The sequence below is a fragment of the Anarhichas minor genome, unplaced genomic scaffold (assembly GCF_050575085.1).
Source record: "Anarhichas minor isolate MPS153535 unplaced genomic scaffold, ASM5057508v1 ptg000024l, whole genome shotgun sequence".
Classification (NCBI taxonomy): domain Eukaryota; kingdom Metazoa; phylum Chordata; class Actinopteri; order Perciformes; family Anarhichadidae; genus Anarhichas; species Anarhichas minor.
Genome location: NW_027466470.1, coordinates 6710521 through 6726363, shown reverse-complemented (window position 1 = coordinate 6726363; position 15843 = coordinate 6710521).

The following is a 15843-nucleotide window of genomic DNA, read 5'->3' as shown; positions in this document are numbered from 1 at the left end:
GTTAGAGATTTAATTTAGAGATGCTGCCCGGGATATTAACCCCGCTAATTACAACAGTGCGCTTCACGTTGAACCACGGGGATGAAACGTTGTGGACCTCAGGGCTAGGGTAAGCACACAATTACTTTAACTTTTATTCTGAGGGGAGTACAGGTGTAGAGGACGCGGACCAGTGGACCGTATTCAACATTTTGTCCGCAAATTGTGTGATGGACAGAGCTTTTATTATTTGAGGATGGAGGCATGTGAACCGCTTGTGGAGTTTAAGCAGAAGATTTAAACACACGTATCAAAGGATTCGTCACCACTTTGGTCCAGACTGAAATATCTTGACAACTATTTGCTGGACATTCATCGTCCCCAGAGGATGTATCCTGATGACTTAGTGATGCCTGAGCATCATGATGGGCTTAACATTAACAAGTTACTTTGGAAAAAAACAACCGTTTTTTCATTTTACTGCAATTGTTGGACATTTTGCCAATAAAAACATGTCTACATGTATTTGAAGGTGTACCAAAAACATAACGGCTGCTCTTCTTTGGTTTCGTATATTAACAGAAGATTTCTTGATACGTAGCTAGAGCATTAAGTCCAACTTGATTTACTAGCACGAACATGAAGTAGCTACACAAGTAAAATAAATAATTTACCAGTAAATTTCAAACCTCTCAAATTATGAGTAATTCATAAAACTGCATTTATTATTGGATAGGTCTTTCCTGGGAGAGTTTATGCTACCACCAACAATGTTTTGTTAGGAATCAAACATAGATTAGTGTGACACAAACAGTATTTAATCTTTGGACTTGAAACGAAAGAGGAAAGAGCTCTGTATTAATTTCAATATTTATTCATTCATCAACAGAAAATCCAAAGGAAAAGCTTTCACAGAAGCAACACAATGGCCACTAAACCGTATATATATACAATATACATATATGTGTTTGTGTGTCTGTGTGTGTACATAGAACAGTTCATTTCATGTGCATCTGTGTCAGAACATTTTTATTTTTCATTGGAAAACAGAATAGGGTGATACTGAAGCTAGCCTGTGATCTTTTATTCATCCATTCATCCTCTCCTTTTCACTCCTCGCCTCCCCCGCACTCGGGAGCTCAGCATCTGACGGCGTTCACTGAAAACCAGCTGGAGTGACAACAAGAGGAGAGGAGAAAAGAGAAGGCGGTAGGAAAGAAAGAGGAGAAGAAGTGTGTGTGTGAGTGTGTGAGTGTGTGAGGGACAGGAGGGCAGTGCAGGGGCACAATGTGCTGACAATAGCCCGGCCCCTCAGAGCACAGCAGATGGTTCAGACAGGGCTGGCTGTGGATCCAGATCAGATCCTCACCTCTCACATGTAACAAGCTTTGAGTAAAATGAACTTTAAGGGTTCAGTTGACTTTGGCCTTTTTTTATTTTTGACTCCATTTTGAACAATGTCAATGCGATGCTGGCTGAAGTTTAGCAGGTTTAATGTTTACCATGTTTATCATTTTAGCATGTAGCAAATATTTGCTCATTAGAACACAGAGTACAGCTGAGGCTGGATGTCATTAGATTTACAGGTATTTGATTATAACAGTTGAGCAAACTAAACTTTTGACTTGATGATGATGCTGAAGGGATAATCAGAGTTATTATAATTCCTCTTGAGGGGGAATGAATGTGGAAAACAAATTAATGGCAATTCATCCAATTGTTGTTATGTAATTAAACTCAAGCGTGACCCTCATGGTGGCCCTAGAGGAAAAGTCAGAGACTTACAACAGTTAATAGGTATGAAAAAATGTTAGCAGGCTCATCTTAGCTTTTAGCACAAAGTACAGCCTCGTAAAGCTGCCAGCATGGCTGTGCAGGAATAGCGCCGGGCTTTGAAGATAATTCTATATAGTGGCCAAACGGTGGAATTACACTGGACCGAGGGCTGGAAGCGGGAAATGGAGCAGAGATCTAAAACAAGTAACACTTAAAGGACACACTGGGTAGTGTTCAGAGTTTTAGGTGGTTTTATTGGTAATCTAGTTACATTAACACATATTGACAGCAACTCAGCGATAAACAGAAGAAGTAATTGCACTAAAAGATTTTTTTGTGGTGATTTACAAAACATGTCTGTCAATCTGTCGCTGCTTCAGTCCATAAATATGATGCAAAACAACGATAGAAGGCTGAGGACATGAGAACATGACGCCCACGCCACTTCTCTGGCACACTCCTTTAAACTTCCGGCAAAGCTGAAACCACCTGTCAGCCCCAGACTGTCCACTCAACTCGCACTTCTCTGTCTTGTGTTGCTTTGTATGTGTCTCTTCTCCTTCTCCTTTCATTCCCAGAATCTTCTGCATCCACCCTTCCTTCCCTGAACCTCACAGCCAACTTGAACCAACCGGACAGGTGAGAGCTTTGCAAGTGTCATTTTGTACTTCGTGTCATATAACATCTGTCTCACTGAAATGATGAAGGCAGTCACCTCAGATATTTCTGTCCTTTTTCTGATTTTTCTGATGCTCTCTCTCTCACACACACGCACACACACAGAGCTCCAAGTTGCCATGGCAATCTGATGATAGTGAGTTATGATTGAATGGCTGAGGTGTGTTTTGATTGCCACAGTGTGCTGCATAGCCATTGATTTCTCATTTCACGGCACAGACCTGCTGCAGTTATCATCATTGCTGGTGAGCAGAGCTAAAGTAATTGCAGCCAATCAAATTTAAACAAAGTGTGTTGCGTCATTCAGGGAGAGATGTGAGTGATTTTGTGAGTGCATATTTCGTCTCTCTACACCTTCAAGCGAGGCGGTGGTGTTTCTGTTCCTTTTTCATGAACATTTTGCATCGGAAAGATAACAATGTCTTTCCTTTTACACAATTCAGCCTGTAAAAATGTTTCAAAGTAAGTGTGAGTGTTTGTGGGAAAAAAATAATGTGCACAGGTGCATTGTGTGCAGTACCAGAAATCCCAACGTGTGAAAATAAAATTGAAAACTGTCACTGTCAACTAAGTGATCCCTGAAGAGTCATAATGGGATTTACTTGCACGGACTTATGTGCTCTTTCTGTTAAGACGCAGCTGCGTTGCCTGGCTGTGGTGGTTGAAGCGATGGCTTATTATTATGTGAATACAGGAGCCGTGTTGTGACAACTGCAGCAGTCCGTCTCAATCTGCCTCAGCAGCAGTCAGTTAGAGTGCTATAAGTTAACTAGCTTGGTCTTGACATTATCTCTTCGAAATGTCTTCATTTGCTTTTAATTGCTCTCATGTTACCTGCAAAATATTTAAATAAATTGTGGACACAAAAAAATAAAAATCTTAAAAAATCTTGTAAATCTTGTGAATCTTATAAAAATCATGGAAAACAAAACGTAACTAATATTTTATTGGAAAAATATTTAGTAATGGTTTTCAAAAGTCACACTTGTAGATGTCCATCCACACACATTTTGTATCATCTTTGTAATGTTGATTTTTGATGTTGTATACCAACTGAAAGGGTACACTGAGATAATTAGTACATAGTATGCGCTGTTTACAATTTATATGTAGTATAAGATCAAGAGACAACAACATTGTCAACGGGTAAAAAGGTTTGTTCAAAATAGTATTCAATAGTAACATGGAAGGAGCGAAATGGAAAAGTGAAAAATGCAAATGATCGGACCAGAAGTTAAAGAAAACTAGTTTTTGAATTGTTTTTACAAACTCTTTAAACAATTGTGATTCATCGGTATTGTTTGTGATATTCAATCTCTCTGTCTAACTAACTGCAGTCAGCAATGCAAGCACTCATTTGACAAGTCTTCATCAAAGTGCTGTATTTTTACACCCACACACATGGAGAAGCTGCAGTGCTGCACAAAGCCCACATGCACAGTGTTTACTCCTAAATATTGGCACATTTACTAAAGATCAGGCCACACCACTGAATATTTACATGGTGGTAAGTTACAGAACAGCAATGGCCAAAATCATTTTGATGTTTATCCTTGTGTTGAAATACCAGAGGTGGAAAGTGAGTGGACATGTGATTTGTTTCAAGGTAACAGAAATATGTAAATATCTAGAAAACCTTTGTCTGACATGATTCACCAATTTATTCACAAAACCAAACTACATTTAGCAAATCATACAAAACCTTCCCCCATTGTACAAAAGTATAATACTTTAGGAGAGATTCTCTTTTTTAAATTTCATTTACTCAAGTGATTATATCAACATAAGCAAGTAAAGACTTCATTTTACTGCAAATAGAGAAACTGATGTCACAAGAAAAAGGCGTGTTTTGTATATTTGATGTGCACTTAGCTGATCTCATTGCAAAGACATATTGTGACTTAATAATATGTTGTTCCCAAGCGCCCTGTCCGTTACTAAAATAGAAGCATCATGGTGTGAGCACCACATGGGGTCATTAGGCCCAGGTTTAAGATTTAATGAAGTACATGTATGCTGTGACAATACATGGGAAATATACAGGGAACCACTGAGAGGTTTATAAGGTGACACACACACACACACACACACACACCTATGCACGGATTGAACTCGTATCTGTGAAATACTGACAGTGATAACAGACTCACTGCATGGTTAATGCGCTACATGTAAGTATTTTCTCTGATCATACATACACAGATACAAGAGAAACATGACAATAACTGCATCCAGCGAGCTGCAAAAATATGAATTTACATTTAATCAGCAGGTCCCTCGAGATGTATTCATCTCTAATATGACTGAGTGTAGACTAAGGCTGGTTTGCAAGGATTCATATTCAAGCCTAAATCACGGTTTAAGTTTCAATGATGTTGCACCAGGCCGGTGAGATGGATTGAGCAAAATAAAAGTACCTTGAAGAAAGAAAGTTGAGAGACAGACTCAACCCGAATGAGTTTAATGATGCTGCTGAATTCAGCTAATTTGTTGCCAACTCGGCAAGAAAACGGCTATGGAGCTAAACAGGAAGATTCTCTTTTTTATTTTATTTTGCTGTTGTCCATTTTTTTATCTTTTATTATTTGGCCATATTGCTCCATTAATTTCATTAATTAGAGCTTCTCTGCCGAGCTATCATGAGTAACATTAGCTAGTGAACAATTTAACATTAGTTAAAGAATACAGAGCAGCCTATAAGGTTAACGGTTCCACTCCTTCACACTGTTCAGATGTATTTATGATTTCACATAGTATTGATATGTAAAAGTGTGTGTGTGTGTGTGTGTGTGTGTGTGTGTGTGTGTGTGTGTGTGTGTTGTAAAGGTATTTTTAGACATGCACCTTATCTGTGTTTTCATTGTATAATGTGTGCCTGTGATTCTCTGAATAAATCTATGACACAGCATTAAAGTAATCTGAGGAAACGTACATTTTAAATGTTTGTTTTCTCTTTCTTTGTCCTTGTTTGTTTGTATCTCATATCCTTCATTTTTGTTGTCCAGGCATATCATAAGACTAAACTACCCTGGAGTGTGAACCTGTGTCTGGGATACACAGATGTTTTGCATTTGGGCTAATTACCGGCATGTCTATATATATATACACCGACTGTGCTGTGCTTTCATTCTGTTTCCCTTGTGTTCATTAAGGTCAATGCTGCTGCTGCTTGCATGAAATTAATTACTATTCAGATTGTGTGCAAAAGATGTTTTGTCCTGTCCAAGAACGCCTTTCAGTCACGCAGGAAGTGGACACTGAACCTCAATGCATCAAAATAAGACATTTTGTATTTGCTGTTTTCATATTACTGGACAGAAAAGGCACCTACAGCTTTGGATCTGAGCATTGAATGATAAACTAATGCTTCTCACATGTAGAGTGACTTTTTTTAAAGAAAGATTTCTCTGGAAGGTGATAGTCTGCCTCTTAATCAATGTTAACCTGCTGGTGACTTGGAGTTCAGCACCATTTTGTCAGGTTAAAGCAGCCCTGACTCTTCTTTCGCCACATCCTCAAACTGCCTGTAGTAAAATCTCATGAAAATTAGCTTCATTGAAAGAAATGACAGGTGCAAAAACATTACAATGAAATGCCATAATGGCATATTCACCATTTAAAATGAGAGGATATTCTACTGTAAAGATGTTGGAAACCTAAAATACTGTTCTGATAAGACCTCTTCTGCGGACTGTGTGGGTATGAACATTGATTGACATCTCCCTCACCTCTCCACCTACAGGGCAGGTTAGCTTTCACTGTGACCATTAGGTGTCCTCCAAAACCCGAGCAACACGGGCCAGATTTAGTCTAATTGGGCGTGGGTACCACTTTATTTCTAGATAAATATATGAATCAGTGTTGAAGTAAAAAAAAAAAACGCTTTTCAAATAAGAAAGACGAATACTGGTAACACTGGAGTTTTCACCCTGTCCATTTGTAGCAAGCAAGCAAAGTTTACTGTGTGAAAAGCAGGATGGTGTCTTATGCTGTACAGGTTGTAAAGCCCCTTCATGCACATTTGTGATTTTGGGCTATAAAATAAAAATGTACGTAACCACTACATCTAGTTTGTGTCCACAATCACTCCCTTGTTGACTCATTCACTACAATATACTCTGTATACTGTAATTAACAGTCTGCAGTTTACTCTGAATGTAACATGTATTATTTTAGAGGACTAACTGATATTTTCCCCCCCTGTGAGACTTCTTTTTCGCTGTCTGCCTGTACGTTAACATGACTGACCCACAGCAGATAAGTCCAGGACGCTTTCACTATGCATTGTATAATCCACTTAATACTTTATGTGCTGTTAAAAACTCACACACACAAATTGATTCCGCACAGTCAGCGTTTGCTTTCTTCTCTTGAACTTTACACTTTAAATATTTATAATTTCACATGCTATGAATCGTAGACTGTGATATTAACTTTTTGCAGCCCAATTAATATAAATTATAAGACTGAGTTATTGTTAAAGCAACTTCCACGGTCAATGTGAACGAAACAAATAAATGCAGTAATTGAATTAAAGTGTTAACAAGGTCCACAGCTTCCTGATTCCACATGCAGTTTATTTGATGGTAAATGTAAATAAATAAATAAATGTAATAAGTGACATTAATAAGAAAATTAGATAAAGAGAGATATAGTAGGCATTTTTGTTGTTGTTTTGTATGTTAATGAAATGTAAAAACACATGAATCCAAGGGTTGTGTTGGTTTCACTGTCACCATCCAAGTGATTTTTTTGCCACAGTCTTGTGGCTGCACGAGTTGCTGACTTGACCTCAGTACCTTCCCTCCTGTGCTCGCTACAGAAAACGCACTTGCAGTAATAGGCTGTGAGATTCTGGGCAACCATAAGCTAATTTATTTTCCGTACACCTTAATAGTCCTTTGATACCATCGTATACAGTATCTCTCAAGCTGGATTCCCTTCCTCTTGCATGACTTCTTTTTTACCTCTGAAAACTCCCAAGAAGCAGAGATTAATGGTCAGTGATTAAGATCAAAACTGATTGTCGCGTTTGAATATGCATCACACTCCCTTTTTTGTTTCTTTTCCTGCACATTTGCAGCTGGGTTGAAATGTCTCAGATTCAGTCACCAATGTGTTGATTTGTACTTCTCTTCCTGAAAGTTGATGGCGTCTGGATGGTGCAAGTGTCAGCGCTGGACGACAACTCCTGCTTTGATTTCTGTATTTCTGCATTTCTCTTTTCCTGTCGGACATAAATAGAAAGGACTGACGGCTCAGTTCTGCACACAACGAATACCGTATATAACACTCCATAGGCCCGCTCTTTTGGTCTCCTTGACAACACGGACGTTTTGTTCCTTGATTTCTCTGATGCTGCCACATCCACACTGTGTGTGACTGACAGAACACGTGCTGTAAAACAGCTTTCAAAATCAAAGACATGGATTTTGTATTGAAGACAGACATGCAGGTGACAATCATTGTGGAGGCAACTCTGAATAGATCAATTCATACGTACACAAGTGTTACTGAGGAATGACCTGATAATCGATGAATCATTACCGACTTACTTAATCGTTAGTTATGCCAGGCAGGTTCAGAAAACACAATAGCTTGTATGATATGTGTCAGATTAGATTATAGAGTCATAAATTATTATTTTGTTGACGTCGTCGTTCACATTTGGCATCTGTGGTCCCTTTAAAATGTCTCATGTTAAAAGACGGCATTGGCTGTTTACATCTACAAATTTGGTGATGATAACATCAACGGACATACATTTTAAAATCATGGATAAATGTAATGCTCAGGCGATTAATGATGAACTGATGAAAGGAGACAGAACAAGAATGGACGGTAATTCAGACATGATTTTCTGAATTTCATGGCAGTCCGTTCAATCGTAATAAAATGGTATTTTACTTGAAACAAATGTGAACCTCATGGTGGCAGTGACAAAAAAAAGTCAGGGGATCACCGGAGTCATTTGGATGCGTCCTCTCAGGGATCTCCAACAAGTAGCATTCAGTAATAGTTCTGTGATGAAGCCTCAAGAGATTCACGAGATCTCAGTCGGCAGAAAAAGGCCAAATGGCCATTGTAGCGTATTGAAAGCTCCAGCTGCTCGAACAAAGCCTGGAGGTCATGCAACTGGCTTCCACTCGCCTTATAATTAGTTGTCTAAAGCAGAATGACATGGATTACCATGTTTCACATTGCAACCATTAATTAACTGAGCAACTGCATAGGGATCTTTGTTCATACATGGACCTGAAGTCTGAGGATGTTGTGAGTAAATGTTTAGAATGACCAGCAGTATACAAGTAAATCTTAACATAAATTAAAACAAAATGAAATTGAAAAAAGCACCCGCTATGCCTACTGAAATCCACTTATTGCTGCAGAATTTTTTTTTAAGATTTACTCACAGCGAAACTCATGGAAGTAGATGTACATTTAGCAAGATAATTCACTGACTGGAGGTGGGAATTACCATAATTGTCTCTCCTTCAACTTTAATGTGTGCAGTCAGGCACAATGTTCCAAACAAACCATTACGTTTAGACACAACCTGTGAAAAACGCCATTTGAAAGAGTTTACAATGCTGTCGCATGCCATAATTAGCGAGGCAAGAAATGATAGTCATAGTGGTGAAAACAAAGACATCAATGCCTCACTGTTTTTAGAATAAACCGAGCCACGCTGAATATCAAGTTAGAGCTATCTAAAGTGTTTCATTTCCGGTTTTCTGGTCTGCTGAATGTTGCTCTGATCCTCTGTGTTATAACCATTTACATATCAATGTCCTGCTATTGTGTTTGTCTCTTTATTTGCTTAAAACAGGATGTATGGTCTTTTCTCTCTTTAACACCCTCAAGTGTTTTCAACCTAAAACCTGCACATAAAGCACAACAGAGAAAGCAATGATGCATGCAAAACAAATGTGTGTGTGTATTTCATGGAGACAATAAACCATTCATCTCTTTGATGGTCCATGTAATGTTTACAATAGCAACAGTGTAGAGAAGCAGAATCTTCAGCCAAATAGTCCCTCATGTTGTAGTTTATGTATTTTGGCTGAAAGGTGCCACAGATCCATGTTTTTAATCAGCTTGAGAAAACAAAGACTAGATGGATCAAAGCTTTTATAACAAAGAATTAATATGGTGGAATTCAAAAGCTGATTAGGAATGTTTCCAAAATGAAAGTTAGAGAGGCAAGAGAGGGACTGACCATCTTCCTTGTGCTTTAACTGCCCAAATAGGTCGGTTTTTAGTGTATTTGGACCCTAACTGTCACAAGTTATATCCGGGGGGGCCGTGAGATTATTTACAGAATAGGAAAAAACATTTCTGAAAAAACTTTCCTCCAGTCATTTTCTGCTTTTTCGTGTTATTTACTGGATAATTTAAAACCTCTTAAAAACCATTCAAACAAAACAGGAAAACAAGTCACAACTGGTTGACATATGCAACCAGTAAAGGGGGGGGGGGGGGGGTCTCAAAAGTTGTTTTAAGGGTTCACAAGAGGAATCAAAGGGACTGTACAAAGGTAAATCTAAATTGTTTTAAAAAGAGAAGATATGTAGTCTTCTGCAGTCGAACATAATGTCTCAGCTGATGTGACTATTATATATATACTATCTAGTATATATTTTAAATATTAGACAAATTACAAGTACACTGTGGTTCTCCTTTATTATTCCACTGTTGCTTAGGCTGGCAACAGTGGAGATGCCTGCACAGGGTAAATAGGCACACTCTCTCACACTCATACGCATTAAAATCTCCCCTGCTGAGTCTGCCTGATTTGTCATTCTCCTCTCCCACGCGAGTGAAAGGACCTCGTGACGACATGTGTCATCCATTACAGAACATTTTGTTGAGCTGCTTTTCTCTTTTCTATGGCAACCTGCAATTATATTAGCATGCTCTGAGAAGTCGATCCGCACTGCCAGCCACACATTAAAGGCAATCAAAAGCTTTTGAACAGACTTGTCAGGAACAAATTGGAGGTTTGGGCACCGATGAACGGCTAACTAAAAATAAGCCTCAGAAAGAGCATTTCAACATCATGCGAGTCTATGTGTTACATATTAACCTCGTTTCATCATTCTCAAATGAGTCCTCGGAGAATCAGGTTAGCATGACCAGTATGTATTCGCTTTTTCAATGACCAAATGAGATCATATTCAAGACAGCTCATCTCACATAGTAGTGATATTTAGTTGGTTGGTGCTCATGCCTCATAGAATTAATGACACATTCCTCACAAACCATGCTACATCCCTCCAACTGACTGGCATTTCTCCACATGCATTTGTTTTTAAGTGCAAAAAAGAGGGCGAGTGCTCGTAGCTGAGAATTTTCTTTTTGTTCATCTCACCATCTGCCATTGCGAGAAAACATTAGTTCCTTCTGTGCTGGAGGATCAGCAGCCCTTCTCCTCCTCCGTCATTTATTTTGTGCCATAAAGCAATCCAGCGGACCCGCTGTGAAATGTTAACTCGGTAGCACACAAAATGTAGCTGAAAGGCCGGTTGAAGCTGCCAATCGTCTTGGCAGTGATCTCTTTGTTTGTGGTAATTATGTTAGTTTATCAAAATCAACGATGGTAGTGAATTGTCAATGTCAAAATGCTACGCACACAGGACTTAAAATAGATGACGCTGACTGCAGAATGTCTTGTAAAACAGGTTCAGCACCAACTGAAGGCAGTGATGTCCTGCAGTGAGGAACAAACTGGAACAAAATTGATGGACGGATGAATCTCTGCCGGCAAATACGGGTGTCTCCCCCCACAGCTGCGAGAAATCCAATGTTCTCTTTTTTTCAAACAAAAAAATCTAAATTCACACAGCAGGAAGAGCAAATTAACTCAAATGTGCCCGGTGGGGTTTAAACAAGCCTATGTTTACATTCAGTAGCCTATAACTCAACGTATAACTTGAGCGTTTAATGCTTCCCTTGAGAATTAAACATTTGTAGAGCTGATTAGTTCTAAATATGTTAAGTCTTGCATTGTTTAGATTTATCTTAAGGCCTAAACTAGCAGTTTTCTTCCTCACTGTCTTTGTCGGTGCATCGTTACTTTTCTTTGAGTGTTGCTGCTGACAACTGTTGATCAGTAGAATTGCGTGAACTAGGTGGGATGAACGTGCATTAGCTCTTGACAACATAGCGCTCAAAATTGGGGAAAACACAGAAGGAACGGAATGAGTCTTTATGAAAAGTACTGAATTTAAAATTCAGAGCATATCTATGATTGGATGGATTTCCTTCACATGACTCTTATCATGGCAACGGCTGAGCTAGCAGCTAGCGTAGCTAACAGCATACACAGTGCAAACACTGGCAAAAACACTTTTTACCTGGAAGGGAACTTGAGGGAACTTTGATTCTCTGTTACAATCATTTAAAAGCAAAAGCAGCATGTACAAGTATACCTTCAGTATCTTGTGTAGCATGGTGTTAACGCTAGTTAACGATGTGCTAACGTTTTCTGCTAATGTTAGCTCCACAGGTTTTTACATAAAAACGCAAGGTTTTAGAAACGTATATTTCCTTCCACCCTCTCCAGCTAACGAGTATCACCATTACACAATGTTTAACCATGAGTAGCTCCAAATACAAACAAACAGGCTGTAAAATGAAGACGAAAATAAATGAAAATCTGAAACGATTGCATGAGAGTCTTCAGAGCAATTTAGTTTTTGAATTCATCATCTGAATTCGTGAGCACTTGCACAACTTCAAATGACCTCCTGGTCATTTCAAACAGAGGGATCCTGGCAACGTACGTAAATTCAGATGAATGTTATATTTCAGTGATTCAATTTCACTGTTTGGTATTAATTTGCTCATTAAAAAATATCCAGTTAATTAGTTCATATCAAATACGACAATATATAATTTAAACAACCCTCCTCTACCCAACCCCAGTCCACTATATCTAGCTCGCTTTAATGTGAATATGTGAAATAACCATAAATCATATTCTGTTCTCTGGATCAAGAGGCCATTTAATAGCCAGAAGGTTGCTGGCTTGGCCCTTTGACACTGACAGACACTTAAATTATGGTACTCACCATCAATGTCACTGTGTCCTTCAAACCCTAAATTGATTATTTTATGCTGTGATCACAATGGAGACAATGTCTGTGGAGACATTTCAGAAAAAAAAACAAGATCTAGAAAAATCTTTCTCTGTTTTTATTCTGCTCTCACACCGTTGTAATTATCATCACCGTGTTAGACTGCATTTGTTTTCGCTGCCTTGTCTGAAGTTCATACAGAATTGGAAAGCAAAAACACTCGGAGCCACTGAAAGATGCAGCTGAGTGTTTTCCATGGAAACAAGGCTCACATCATTGTCTTACTTGCTATCATGCTGCACAAATAACTCACAGATTGCTGAGTGCAGCTTAGGATTTTTTGAATTTCTCTCAATGGGAGCATTTTCATTGATGTCCTTGGAGCCAGAGACTGTGTTAAAATGTTCCGGGAACAGCACAAGACATGCGTCACTACCCTTCATCCAATCAGGCGTTTTCATGGATTCTTTTCTTTTTATACATTTTGATAAGGGGCGAATGTCTTCAAGTCAGTTATTGTGGTGTTTCCTGTCTTCTGTTTTGTTCTCTGAGAATATCCGCATCATGGCAGGGCTAAGTACTTTTTATGACTCGTTGATTTATGGCCAACCCATCAAAAGGCCTAGCTGGGTGATCAATCACTCAAAACAGTATCCTGCATATAGCTGGAAATTGTCTAGCCTGGATCCAGGGGCAGTTTAAGAAACTGAATAGGGGGGGCATTTAAAAGAAGGGTCTCTTTGAAGTAATTTGATTGACTTTCCAATAAGAACAGTAACAGTTTATTCATAGAGAGACTCTGCCTGGCATGGATCAATCCTATTGAGATTTAATTAAAGCAGCTCTTAGTATTCAGACTGTTGTTTATTTGCAGATAAAATGTAATGGATTCTTGCTTTGAGCCCATCGATGCCCTGAGGCGTAAACAGGATTGCCAGCGGCCACACAGGCCCCTACAAATCCCATCCATGGGAACATCACTGCATTTTGGTCTAAAATGCCACAGTACAGCTTGACTAACCAGCATTTTGTGATTCTTGTGGAACACATGCCATAATTCAGATGTTAAACTTTAGTGGAGATGTGAGTCACACACATCATGGAGCCGCCTCAGTGCCTCAGAAATTGCACCCAGCAGGGAACCGGACCTAATGCCTTCTGGAGCGTCTGAGAGGCGCAGGCGCAAATGTCCGAGTTTTATGAATAGTTTGTTTTCTAGAACAAAGTCCCACGCATGTGACGCGAAGACATGCAGACGATGGTTTTCCCTTTCAGCCCAACATCCCAGTGTTGAGACTTGTTTTTAAAACATTGCTCCTCCTCCAGCTGCGTTTGTAGACTAAACTGTTGTCTCACTTTGTTGTATCTGTGTCTGACGAGGTGCGAATCCCAAAGGAACCTCCTCCTCCTCCTCCTCCTCCGCCTCCTCCTCCACATCGTCGTGGTGCCGCAGCAGCAGCCAACGCGGTGCGGTGTGTGCGTCCTGCAGCAGCAGCAGCAACAACAGCAACAGCAGCAGAAACGGCACCTGTCTGTCGTCTTTTCTGGACGAGCTGATAACCATTTCAGGAGTAAATCAAGGTATTCTCCGAAATAATTCTCGGCGGGGATCCGTAAATACCGATGGCTGTGTAGATATTTGCGCCTCTGAAAATTACGCATCGGTAAGTTCCTCTGACTTGTTTTGCACGCCTGGTGCTGCGCGCTTTGACTCATATCTTTGACTTTTGCTGCGGCTGATCAATTAAGCGGGCTGTCACCGAGCCCGATGCTATATGATAAAGTAAACATATATTTCTTCTTAAATGCCAGTAGGCACGCTGGAGATGCATTTCGTGTGAGAGAGTGTTCTGTATAGACGCTTTTCTTGCTGATGTTTTTTTTTTCATGTGCAAAGCGAAGGTCACCCACATGCATTGATGAATTAAACGTTGACGAATGCGAGGATGGGGGAAAGGCATTGGCAAAATAAGCCTATTGATTCTGCACCACCAAGGGGGGAAACATTTGTCACTGATTGATTGTAATTAACACTGTTGCATTGTTCTCCCACAAACTGTCATTTTGCAAGCTCTAATCTAAATAATAACAAAATAGCCTAACTCTAAATATGAACGGTTCATATTGCAGCCTTTATGGCCTGTGTGATTACGGAACAGGAACATTAATTGAACGTATGAACAAAACTGCCAATAACTGTATGATTTTGATTGGCATACTGACAGACATGCAATCACTTTTTACAGGCATCAACATGCTTGCATCTGGGTTAATTGCAAGCATCCTCCTGTCTAACAGGGCTCATTTTAAAGTGAAAATGAATTATTAATGCACCACCATGTTCAAAGGAATTCAACTCACATGAGGAGGAGGCTGATGTGTGCAGACATATCTTTAAAAATCCCTTTACAATATATGAATAAATAAGGAGAGCTTTTCCTTATTTTGTTTTTCCTGTGTATCTGCATCTGTAGACACACACACACACACAGCTTGTGCGCACACACACACACACACACACACACACACTTACACAACCTTGCTTTGCCAGTGTTAGTGGATGTGGTTCCCAATCTTCCCATCAAGGGTTGGAGTCTGTTTTGGGGTGTTCCCTGTATAGTGTTTGGTCACATTCAGTGCCTTACAGTTGGTTCAGTCATTATTTATGATTAGAAATCCTCATGATGGATACTGTCTTGCATTAAGAACTACTGGGTAAAATACACAATACTGTTCTTTCTGTAAACCCACACATCTTCACTTCCTCCATGTTCTAGGTACTGCTGGTACTGGACATTATTTGTTTGTTTTTTCCTTAAATTTGCATCCCTTTAAAGCTCCACATGATTCCATCCCTTGCTGAGCAAAGCAAAGACTCTCCTGCCTCCTTGCTCTTAGGATAGTTTTGATAGTGGGCCCCTTCTGTTGTTTCCTGCACCACTGCTTCCTCAATACCAACGCATTTTTACTTAATTTGGGGCCTCCAGACACATGGCTGCTGTGACATTTTGGGTTAGATGGAAATAAATGGAGCTAATTGGCACCATGTCTGACAAGTTCCTCTCTCCGTCCTTCTGTCTGTCTGAATGTGTGTGTTTTTCTGTTTTAACGTGCATCACGACAGTTTGATTTCAGTTATCCCTCCTCTAAATCTCAGGGTCTTTCCTCTGAGCACGGTCTGTCCTATTACTTGATAAAGCATCCGAGAGATGCTTTGGAGGTAATTGGATTCGGTGCTAGAGGGAAGGGACACAGAGAGGAATGTGTCTGTGTGTGCATGAATTAGCTTAGCTAGCTTAGATGTGTGTGTGCCTTGCTGTTTCAGTGGTTG